Raw genomic sequence first — 12,197 nt, 5'->3', positions numbered from 1 at the left:
AAATAGTGCAGGGGAGACAGCAGCACAGCATGTGGGGTACAGCAAGAGCACTACAAAATGGTGGCCACCTGAGAGCAAACCCAGTTCTTGGACAGCAGGGCAGGGTACACTCTCATTGCTGGAATGGATCCTGGTGGGGGCAGTGACACCATGAGCTGCCTGAGAATCTCTTGTCCACCTCCCCGCAAGCACTAGGGCAGACCAAGGAGCCCCTTACTCTCTGTTTTCTTATTGCAAATGTGGGATGGTACATCTTGCCATGATGCTAAAGACGTCATGCATGAAAAATGCATGCGAACTTCCTCACCCTGGGCCACTTCACAGTTGTTTCCCATGGAGATCTGAGTGACTGCAAATTCCACTGAATTCAAAAGAGATGCCTTTCTGTCATACCCTCAAAGAATTCACCAAGCAGATGTCTCCTGCTGCCATGAATGATAAATCAGAAGCCACAATGGAAGAGGCCGGGTGTCCTTGGCTCCCTCTATCTGCAAAGGCTTTCATTCTTCAGAAGGACTGAAAGACGCCAAATTGCAGAGTTCACTTTGAAGATTCAAAAGCTGGAGATGAAACCGTTTGGGGATTTTTGTCTTTTTCTTCTCTCCCCTCCCCACCCCTCCACAATTACTGCTATTGGCAAAACTTATGAAGAGCAATTTTCTATTCAATAGAATTCCTTTCCTTCTAGAGTAAAAAATACAAATTCCAATTTGCTTAACATTTTTAGAGCACCTATTACATGCCAGGTACTGAGCCGTGCTTTCATTCTGTTATTGTCAGTTAACCCTCAAGACAGCCTCGTGAGGGTTGACGCTGAGACTCTGATTTTGCATCTGAAGGCAGCTGAGACTCTTGTGGAGCAGGTGGAGGAAAGGAGAACCACCCGACATGTCTTCTCTGTGAATGGATTGGGTCAGGACTTGCAAAGCTCCAAGTCCTGTGCACAATGCACTTGACCATGCTCCCCCTCTTAATAGAAGTTAGGATCCGTATATCACTGACCCAACCCAAGGGCAGAGCCGTTGGGTTCACAGCCAGCTCCCACTCAAGAGGTGTCCTTCTTTCTCATTCTCGGGCATCTGCACTGAGCACCTCCCCACATTTTGTTTCCTTCTCTGACCTCTTTATGCTCTCTTGAAACTGCAACCGCTTAGGATTTGGGCTCAAGTGCATCTGCTTCTCCATAGCTCCACACCAGGGAAGAGGTTTACTCCTCAAATGTCTCCTAGAATGTGGATGTTGACATTTCTAATTCACATTGGCCATTGGCCCTCATCATAAAATCAAAGGTGTGTTCTGAAAATGTAAAAATGCAACTCCCAATGCAGAAAACATTATAAAATCACCTTGGGTGGGGAAGGAAGGGAGAGGTAATAAAGCACAATCATTACTAACAACCACAACAAAATACTTTAAAATATGATAGCAGTACATTTAGGTTTGTTCCATGGAATTCTCACCATAACCACTACCACCCATGGATCTCTTACTACGGGCCAGGCTCTGTGTGAAGTAACTCAGTTATTCCCATCGCCACTCGATAGGGGGAAGCTACCCTCAACCCCATTTAGTAGAGAAAACTGAGACCCAGAAAGGTTAAATCATTACTCAAGCTTGTACAGCTAGAAAGTGGCAGAGGCAGATTTTGAGCCCAGTGGTCTAACTCCAAAACGTGGCTCTCCAACATACTGCTTCAGGGTAAAGCAAAGTGGGCATGGCACCACCTTGCTGAGAATGTTGAGTGCCTGAAGGTCCTTTGAAGATGCAGACAGAGACGCTCCCTCCACTTCTCCAAGCACACTCCTTTCTGCGTGGGATCTGGGAGGTAAATGCAAGAAGTCTAGTAAGAATCTGAAAGCAAGGTAAATATGACTCCCCGCCCCCACCTCAAAGAGTTTCACCACATAAATGACAATGAATGAGCACGGCTCATAATTACCATAAAAATGGAAAGTGATTCAAAGACCAAGAAAGAACAACAACAACAAAAAAAACCCTGACAGACTCAAAAATTGAACAAGGAAGCCTTGCAAACATCCAGGGGAGAGTGAGCCCTGAGCAGCCAATCCCATGTCAGGTGTTTGAGGGGATCAATATATAACCTGAAGCCACAAATCAGTCAATCAACCAACAGATTCCACTTCTGGATCCAGCCTCACCAGTGGGGCAGATTCTACAGACTGATTCCTTCAACCCTCTTCTAGCATGTTGTGATGGGTAAGTTCATGTGTCAACTTGACTCAGTTAAGGTGTCCAGTTGCTTGGTCAAGCAAATACTGGCCTAATTATTACTGAGAGCATATTTCATAGATGGATTTACATCCTGAGTCAGTTGATTGCATCAATGGCCGATTGCATCTACAGTGAACACGGGAGATTGCCCTCAGCAATGAGAGAAGTCTCATCCAATCAACTGAAGACAAAGGGAGAATTAATAAGTTCAACAGTTGGAAGAATTTTTATTTTCTCTCCTGAAGAATTCATCAGAGTCCCCAATTTATGGCCTACCCTGTGGAATTGGAACTTGCCTAATCCTACAGTCATGTGAGCCAATTCCTATACTCAATCTCATACCATTTACAGATATCTCCTGCTGGTTCTGAACCCCGACTAATTCACAAGCCTTTCTCTATTGTGAAGGTAGAGACGCTGTAAACTATATATCCCAGACTCCCCAGCTAAGGTTCTATCTGCTACCTGCATCCAGCAAGAAGATTCACTCATACTAGAAGTCTTAGCAGGTGGAATTGAATCCCTGTAGGAGCAGCCAGGCAAGGCAGAACTTGTGGCATGATTGGTGGGAGGGAGTGTACATCTGACCAGGCAGCAATGGTAGAGATTCTTGGTCAAGTTTCCTTGGGCCTGAGAGTACCAGATAGTGCAGGTTTCTTTTAAAACTATCTCACAGTGTGACTGGGTTATTCTTTTGCTCGTTTAGGAATGAAACTTCTTTCTCATCAGTGGAACACTGTAAAGAGAAACATTTTTTTTAATCACCCCATAATTAGGCAGAGTACTCCTCTCACTGTGGAGTTACGTCCATCAAGTGCCTTCCTTCAGCAGGGAATAAGCTGAAACAGGGAGGTGGGTGGATCATGACTCTGTGTGTGTGTATGTGTGTGTGTGTGTATCACTCACTCACTAATTAAATCTATTTCCTATAGGCTAAAAGGTAAATTTCTCCAAATACTCTGGGTGTGCAAATAGTGAACAATGTAACTTTCCAGCTACAGTCCTTAACTGAACCCAGTACCCAGGGTCCAAAGAGGTCCTTAATGCCCGTCCTTGTCCTCAAAGAGGCTAAGAAGTCCAGCAAGCCACCCAGGGCCAGTAACACAATTCGTGGATCCCAGAACCAAATGAAAATGCAAGGCCCTTCTTTATTCAAAAAGCACCAAGAAGTTCCATCAAAGCTACCAAAATGCAAAGCTTTTTCCTTTCTTGCACTGTCTCTTTCGACTGACAGTAGTGTTCTTTTGTATTTTTGTTTTTGTTTTTTTAATTGCAAAGCCCCATGTGAGTGTGAGGTATTTTTTTTGAGTGTGAACTATTACAGTTTGAACCCATTCACAGCCAAGGACACATTTTTAAAAATTTTATCTCATTTTTCAATTCTTCCATTTCACTTTTTTTTTTTAGCTTTTTTAAAAATTGTATAATATAACATATATACACAGCAAAGAAATAGAAAAGCAATAGTTTTCAAAGAACTCTTCAAAAAGTAGTTACAGGACAGATTCCAGAGTTCCTCTTGGGCTACCACACAATCCTCTCATATTTTTCCTTCTAGCTACTCCAGAACATAAGAGGCTAGAGGGCTTAAGTACTTTTTTTATCATCACAATTGACTTTTTTCCTTCTTTTTTTGGTGAACAATAGCATATACACAAAAAAGCTATAAATTTCAAAGCACAGCACCACAATTAGTTGCAGAACATATTTCAGAGTTTGACATGGGTTACAATTTCACAATTTTAAGTTTTTACTTCCAGTTGCTCTAAAATACTGGAGACTAAAACAGATATCAATTTAATGATTCAGCATTCATATTCATTTGATAAATCCTATCTTCTATGTATAATTCCACCATCACCTTTGATCTTTCCATCCCTCTCTATGGGGTTGTTTGGGCTATGACAACTCTAAAGTTTTGGTATTAGAAGATTCTGTCACTAATATGGGGTAGGAAGATGGAACCATCTGATGTTCTGGAGAGGCTGGGCTAGGTTTCAGGACTTATCTGGACCAGGGACCCATCTGGAGGTTGTAGGTTTTTGGAAAATTACTGTAGTGCCTGGAACCCTTGTGGAATCTTATATATTGTCCTAGTTGTTCTTTAGGATTGGCTGAAATGGTCCTGGTTGGGGGTTGGCAGGTTATGATAGGTAGCAAGGTCTACCTGAAGCTTGAATAAGAGCAACCTCCAGAATAGCCTCTCGACTCTATTTGAACTCTCTCTGCCACTGATACTCTATTAATTACATTTCTTTCCCCCCTTTTGGTCAGGATGTAATTGTTGATCCCACAGTGCCAGGTCTGGATCCATCCCTAGGAGTCCTCTCCCACATTGCCAGGGAAACTTTCACCCCTGGCTGTCATGTCCCATGTAGTGGGGAGGGCAATGATTTCACTTGCAGAGTTGGGCTTAGAGAGACTGAGGCCACATCTGAGCAACAACAGAGGTCCTCCAGAAGTAACTCTTAGGCATACCTATAGGTAGTCTAAGCATCTCTGTACCTACAAAAGCTTAACAAGAGTAAGCCTCATGATCCAGGACATGGCCTATTGATTTGGGTATCCCTAAGGTTTGACACAGTAGCGTGGAATTCCCTGATGGTAAGGTTTAATAGTTCCATAGCCTTTCTCCCCTCCTTCAAGGGACTTCGTCAATACTTTTTGATTATCTACTTAATATACTCTAGAATGTTTCTAGACATTACAATAATCTATACAGTATTAAAGGACCTCTTTCTCATTCTGTGCTCTTTGTGCTTCAGTTGTTCAAATGAGCTATACAGATAGGTTGAATTAGATTATGCACTACAGAAAATTTCAGTTCCAGATCAAATAAACCTTTCTTCCATTGGTCTCAAAGAGTATGTATGGTTCTAAAATATAGACACTGTCTTTCTTACCCCTATGTTTTGAATTATTTTAACCCCAACCTGTTCAGCTTCATTCTTATCTCTAAACATCAGGTTATATATAGAAAACAGCCACTCAAAATCCAGAAATAATAATCACCACTGCAGAGTTAATGTGTCTGCTCTAAAAGCTTACAATCTAGGCCCCTGTTTTCTTATAAGCATTTTCTAAAAGTGATTATACCATTGTGATTTTTTTTTGTTCCTGGCTTATTTTGTTTCACCAAATATCCCACATGTTCATTCACGTTGTTGCATGCCTCACGACATTGTTCCTTTTTTGTAGCAGCACAACCTTTGTTCATAAGTATATACCATCTTTCGCCAATTTACTTCTCCATCAGTGCATCCTTCAGCCACCTGCATTCATCAGGCATCATGTAGAGGGGCCAAAGTCCACAGTCCATCAACATTCTCAATTTTAGATAATTTCATTGTGACCAAGAGACTGAAAACCAATAAACACACACTCATCAAATAGGAAATCAGAAAAGAATGCTGAATTTTGTCGAATGATTTTTCAGCATCAATCAAGACCGTCGTATGATTTTTCCCTTTTGATTTGTTAATATGCTGAATTACATTAATTGATTTCCTTGTGTTGAACCATCCTTGCATTCCTGGTATAAACCCCACTTGGTCATGGTGTATAATTCTTTTAATGTGCTGTTAGAATTGATTTGCTAATATTTTATTGAGAATTTTCACATCTATGTTCATTAGGGAGATTGGCCTATAGTTTTCTTTTTTTATAGCATCTTTTCTGTTTTGGTATTAAAATGATATTAGCATCATAAAATGAGTTAGGTAGAGTTCCTTTTTCCACAATTTTTTGGAAAAGTTTGAGCAGTGTTGGTGTCAGTTCTTTCTGAAATGTTTGATAAAATTTCCCTGTGAAGCCATCTGTCCCTGGGCTTTTCTTTGTAGGAAGATTTTTGATAACTGATTGAATCTTTTTACTTGTGATTGGTTTGCCAAGATCTTCTATTTCTTCCTGAGTTGGTGTAGCTTGTTTGTATCTCTCCAGGAATTTGTCCATTTCATCTAAGTTGTCTAGTTTGTTGGCATATAGTTGTTCATAGTATCCTCTTATGATTTCTTTTATTTCTTTAGGGTCTGTGGTAATGCACCCCTTCTCATTTCTGATTTTGCTTAATTGTATCCTCTCTCTTTTTTTCCTTTATCAGTCTTGCTAGTGGCCCATCAATTGTACTGATTTTCTCAGAGAACCAACTTTTGGATTTATTGTTTCTTTCTATTGTTCTTTTGTTCTCCCATTCATTTGTCTCTGCTTTAATCTTTGTTATTTCTCTTTTCCTATTTGCTTTGGGGCTTGTTTACCGTTCTTTCTCAAGTTCCTCCAAATTTGCTGTTAAGTCCTCAATTTTTGCTCTTTCTCGTTTTTTAATATAGGCATTTAGGGCAATAAATATCCCTCTCAGCACAGCCTTTGCCACATCCCATAAGTTCTGATAAGTTGTATTCTCAATTTCATTCATCTCCACATAGGTACTGATTTCTCTAGCAATTTCTTCTTTGACCCACTGGTTGTTTAAGAATGTGTTATTTAATCTCCATATATTAGTGAATGTTCTCATTTTTTTGGTGGTTATTGAGATCTAGCTTCATCCCATTATGATCAGAGAAAGTGCTTTGCATAATTTCAATATTTTTAAATTTATAAAGACCTATTTTGTGTCCCAGCATATGATCTATTCTGGAGAATGTACCATGAACACTAGCGAACAATGTATAACCTTGTGGTTTGGGGTGCAATGGCCTATATATGTTTGTTAGAGCTAATTCATTTATCAAGTTATTTAACTTTTCTATTTCCTTGTTGGTCTTCTGTCTGGTTGTTCTGTCTATAGAGGAGAGTAGTGTATTGAAGTCTCCTACTATTATTGTTGAAACATCTATCATTCCTTTGTTTTGCCAATGTCTGTCTTATGTACTTTGGAGCTCCTTGATTGGAAGCATAAATATTTATGATTGTTATATCTTCTTAGTGAATTGACCCTTTAGTATATAGTGTTCTTCTTTGTCTCTTATGATGTCTTTACATTTAAAGTCTATTTTGTCCAGTACTAATATAACTACTCCTGCCTTCTTTTGGTTACAACTTGTATGGAAAATCTTTTTCCATCCTTTCACTTTCAATCTATTTGTATCCTTGTGTCTAAGATGAGTCTCTGGTAAGCAACATATAGCTGAATTGTGTTTCTTAATTCATTCTTCCAATCTATATCTTTTAATTGATAAGTTTAGTCCCTTAACATTTAAAATTATTACTGAAAATGCATTTTTTAATTCCATCATATTATCTTTTTTATGTTATTTATTAGATCTATATATTCTATTCCTTCTTTCTCTTTGTATTCTTTAAATTACCCTTAGTGGCACTCTTCAATTCTGGGCCCTCCTCCAGACCTCCTTCTCCTATCTTTTTTTTTTTTTTTTTTCAGTCAGCAGAACTCCTTTTAGTATTTCTTGTAGGGCCAGTCTCTTGTTAAGAAATTTTTTCAGGGCTTCTTTGTGAAAATTTAAATCTCTCCCTCAATTTTGAAGGATGATTTGGCTGGGTATAGAATTCTCAGCTGGAAGTCTTTCTCTTTCAGGATCTGGAATATATCATACCACTGCTTTCTCACCTCCAGGGTGCTAGTTGAGTAGTCTGAGCTCAGTCTTATTTGATTTCCCTTGTATGTAGTAGATTGTTTTTACCTTGCTGCTTTCAAGATTTTCTGCTTCTCTTCAACATTTGATGGACTGATTAGTGTGTACCTTGGGGAAGGCATATTTGGATTTATTCTGTTTGGAGTTCTTTGGGCTTCTTTGACTTGTTTATTTATGTCCTTTATGAAGGTTGGGAAGTTTTCCCCCATTATATACTCAACTACTCTTCTTAGCCCTTTACTCCTCTCGTCTCCTTCTGGAACACCAATAATTCTTATATTTGTGCACTTTGTTTTGCCTATCATTTCTTTGAGTTCCCATTCATTTTTTTCCATCTTTTTTTTGTCATTTGCTGTTTTGAGTCTTTGAAGTCAATTATCCTGTCCTCTATATCACTTATTCTTTCTTCTGTCTCTTCAGATCTGGTGTTGTAGACCTCTAGTGTGTTTTTTATTTGGTCAACAAAGTCTTTTATTTCTGTGATTTCTGCTATTTTTCTATGTATTCTTTCAAATTCCTCTTTGTGCTCTTCTGCTGTCTTCTTGATCTCCCTTATGTCACTTGCTATCCCATTTATTTTACTAAGTAGAGTTGTATGAACATCTTTGATTATTTGTTCCAACGTCTGTGTCTCCTCTGGTGTTTTAATTTGGTTGTTAGGTAGGACTATATCTGTCTGCCTTGTAATATGCTTAGTGATCTTCTGCTGTCTTCATGGCATGTAAATATCTTGATTGATTTACTTTGGGAGTTGATTTTTTTCTGCAGTCTAAGGCCTTGTGTTTGTGGGATGGTTGTACAGCAGGGATCAGGGCATGGGGTGGAGCACTCAGTGCAGTGATTTGTTTCAGGGTAGGTGTGGGTGCAAGTTGGGGATGTTACACTGATGATTGTGAACGTGGGTGCCCAGTAGCCAGGGAGGATGTAGTTGTGTGGGCACAGCAGTCTGGGGGGCGTAACCCTGGTGTGCACTGGTCTAAGGCACCAGGCCCTTGTGCACATGCATAGAGCAATCGCAGCAGGTCAGCATTATGCCTTCAAGGATTGGGGCAGATGTGACCCAGCTGCACAGGTCAGCACTTTCTCAGAGTTGGGAAGTGAGACTGAAGATTGTGCACATGCATGGTTCTAGGACTGCTGTAAAGTGCAGTTTCCAAAGCTGAATGACGTGATTGTGAGCCTGTGTGCACGCATGAGCCTGGAAGTGCCGTAAACAGATGTGCGGAACTCAGGGAGGATGGGGTGAGGCTGTGCAACAATATGGGCAGGGGGCAGGGGTAGCCTAGGTATGAAGGTTAGTGCCTGCAAGCTTTATGTGCTGGCAATAACCTGCAGGGAACAGAGAAAGGGAGGTAGTGTTCGTGAAGGGTGCAGGAGAGGTGGGTTGGGCTGCACTTGGGGTGGAGGTGGGGGGGCAGTTATGTGCACTGGGGGCTGATGAGGTGGGAGCGCCTGAAGTGCGCGGAACGGTAGTGGGTGAGGGGCTCAGGTGCGTGGGTATGGGGTGAGTCACTGGTCACGGGGCTGCACTGGTGACGGCAGCACACTCAAAGAATGTGGCCTGACTTCCTTCCTAGTCCTGTGCTCCCATCCATGCTGTCATGTGGGCTCCACACCTCCACACCACCACGCCTCCGCGCCATGCTCCAGCTTTCTGCCTCTCAGTTCCTCGGCCTCTGCAACCAGGGCTGCTGTACATGGTACAGAAGCCTCTCCCAGGTCAGCCGCACTCCTGAATTGCTGCCTCAGTAGCCCTCCTGTCCCTTCTCTAACTTTTCCGCAGAGCAGGGCTAATTTCAAGCTACTCTATTGTGGTGTTTTTTATTTGCTATTTAATGTTACTCTAAAGAAGGAAAACGTAAAATTTTAAACCATTAACATGAATTTATCATTCATCTTTATATTGTGAAATGACAGTTTTCAATGCAAACAAAACAGCATTTAACTTACATGCGCATTCACCAAAATTATAGAATTTGTATTCTGAAGGTTATATGTACATATGTGTGTATTTTTACCCAAATGGTGGAAATGCTGCATAAGACTAACTCACCTGTTTTTATTTCAGTACTTGAGATGTGTGCATTCTTTCTTCCTTTACTGTCTTTGGCTTAACGGTAAGTAAGAAAGTCTGGAAGAAAAAGGAATGATGGTTTGCCCCATCTTTCCCTTACCTTCTATGTTGTCATCTTCAGTTTGTGTGAGTGGTTGACTGATGCAGGGAAGTAGCACCAACGAGAAAGGATGTGATAGGGTTCCTTATTTGTCCTCATTTCTCAATATGCCACTCCCTTCCTTTGCCTTCAAATAAAGCTCTGGTCCGAATGAAACATGTGGCCCATCAGGGTTACCTAAAAGGAGCAGGTCATCAGCACATTGTTTTGGCGCATGAACCTGGAATTGAAGTGGACAGGTTGTGTTGGAGTTCAGTGAGACTCAAAACAACCGTAAGGAGCGTGTTACGGCAGCCACGTAACAAGCATCATAAACGGTACCTACAAATGAGCCAACAAGGAACAGCAGGCACACATATTGCACATCTCTCCTCTGTGCACGAGCATGTCTTAATGTCCCATTGAACTTCATTTACAAAATACAAGTTCAAAGACAAAATTTTAAGGGTTTCAAGACGGTAATAACAGAGCATTAAACCAAGCCTGGGGCCCAGCTGAGTGAGGGGTTGTGCAGAGAGCAGCTGTCCAGGTCTCAGAGCCATGACATTGGCCCTGAAGCCATGCGCTGGTCAGTCCCAGGACACGAGGCTGAAAGGGGAGGAGAACCCTGGCAGACATGGTTTCTGCTTACTTCTGAGTCAGGGCACTCTCAACGTGCCTCTGTCCTCTCTCAATTCGCTCCCTGAATTCTCATCATAGTGCTCGAGAAATATTGGATCAGGAGGCTAGCTTAGCTTGCCTCACAAGAACCAGCCCAAGGCACTGTCAGATTCTTTTGACACAGTGTGTCTCGAATAAAACCCAGGAAATGAGAAGAATTCCTTCCTGCCTCCTCTGTGCAATCAAAGAACTTATTAATGAAGCCAAGTGGCAGAGAAGGAGAAGGGGGTTGGGGGTGGGGGGACAAGTCAGCCCCACCACAAAAGGGAATACCAAATGCACAATACTAAATGCAAGTGAAAAAATCTGTCATTCTTCCTGTGGAAAGCAATCAACTCCACATGGGCCTCGTTGGGGGAGGTGGGTTTAGGCCTTGATTTTAAGAAACTAGATTGATCAAAGGCACTCATCAAAGTTCCTGGGGCCTATGTATGCGTTTAAAATTACTCCACAGCTCGGAGGCAAATCAATATTTATGAAGATTTAAAGCAGAACGTGGCATACAAGAGGACAACAGCAGGCCGTTAGTTAACAGCCACTTGTCTACTTTCTTCCAATATTGTCTAATTATACATACATATAATTTGAAATTTAGTAATACGACATGTCTCTTTTTTTAACAAGCATTCTGCTTTCTTTTTAACTAATTTCCATCCACTTGCCTCCTATTTCAACTTGAAGCAGAACTTTTCTTTTCATCTCCTGTAAATGTTATGTGACACTGCACTAACCAGAACTCTCTGTTATGAAAGAAATAATACCTGGCATGTACTGAAGACCACGGCCTGGGTCAGACTCTTAGCTATGTGTTTCTCTGCCTGCCATGTCATTTCAACTTTAACTTATCTTGGTGATGTAAAGACGACTTTTCCCATTTTAATTAAACTTTTTATCTTGAGATAACTGTAGATTCCCATGCAGCTATGAAAACTGAAATAAAAAGAGATCCCATGTATGTTTTACCCATTTCCCCTCAATGATAAATAACATTTTGCAAAACTGTAGTACAACATCACAACCGGGATATTGACGTTAATAAATCCACCAATCTTGTTCAGAATCCCCAAGTTCTACTTGCACTCATTTGTGTGTGTGTATTGTTGTGGGGCGCACCAAAAGAGAGACCACACAATTTCAATTTGCAAGCCAGTTAGGAGTCTTTATTAGCTGACCAGCGACTGCCTCAGAAACCTCTGTGAAGCCCTCAGGCAGCAGGTTTTAAAGCAAAAAACCACAATGTTGTGCAAATTGTATTGACAGAATTATGACTGGCTGCATTTTACTCAAACCCGAGGTAGAGGTAGGTGTGCATAGACTGGTCCCATCAGGCAGAGTGCGATGTGTGGCAAGCAAGCAGATATCACAGAAGCTAAAATTATGCTGTTGGTGTTACCAAATTCGGGTTGGTTTCCTGCCACAAGCTATTTCTTAGAAAAGTCTGAATATTTTACGAAGGCAGGATGTTTAATTTTCTTTGTAATTTTCCACATTTCACATGTATGTGTGTGTATTTGGTTCTCTGTAATTTTATTGCATGGATAGG

At 41.1% G+C, this 12,197-nt stretch overlaps 1 protein-coding gene and 1 long non-coding RNA gene across 9 annotated transcripts in view; one reads left to right on the top strand and one right to left on the bottom strand.

Annotated features, from left to right (window-relative positions):
* LOC143664137 (uncharacterized) overlaps positions 1 to 12,197 on the top strand; it is an 81,008-nt gene that overhangs the window by 28,724 nt on the left and 40,087 nt on the right. The gene's annotated exons all lie outside the window — the stretch shown is intronic.
* The window catches only part of LOC143664139 (uncharacterized), a 28,198-nt gene that overhangs the window by 14,425 nt on the left and 1,576 nt on the right, over positions 1 to 12,197 (bottom strand). The window contains exons 2-3 of one of the 2 annotated variants that reach the window (XR_013166343.1): positions 9,995 to 10,171; positions 2,066 to 2,968 (exon numbers count right to left, since the gene is read on the bottom strand). This is a non-coding gene — a long non-coding RNA (uncharacterized LOC143664139). Of the gene's footprint in view, positions 1 to 2,065; positions 2,969 to 9,994; positions 10,172 to 12,197 lie in introns of those variants that run through there. The other variant, XR_013166344.1, reaches the window with a different exon arrangement.

This window comes from Tamandua tetradactyla, chromosome 20 (assembly GCF_023851605.1).
Source record: "Tamandua tetradactyla isolate mTamTet1 chromosome 20, mTamTet1.pri, whole genome shotgun sequence".
Classification (NCBI taxonomy): Eukaryota; Metazoa; Chordata; class Mammalia; order Pilosa; family Myrmecophagidae; genus Tamandua; species Tamandua tetradactyla.
Note: the sequence above shows the minus strand (reverse complement) of the source record. Positions and strands in the feature narration are given on the sequence as shown.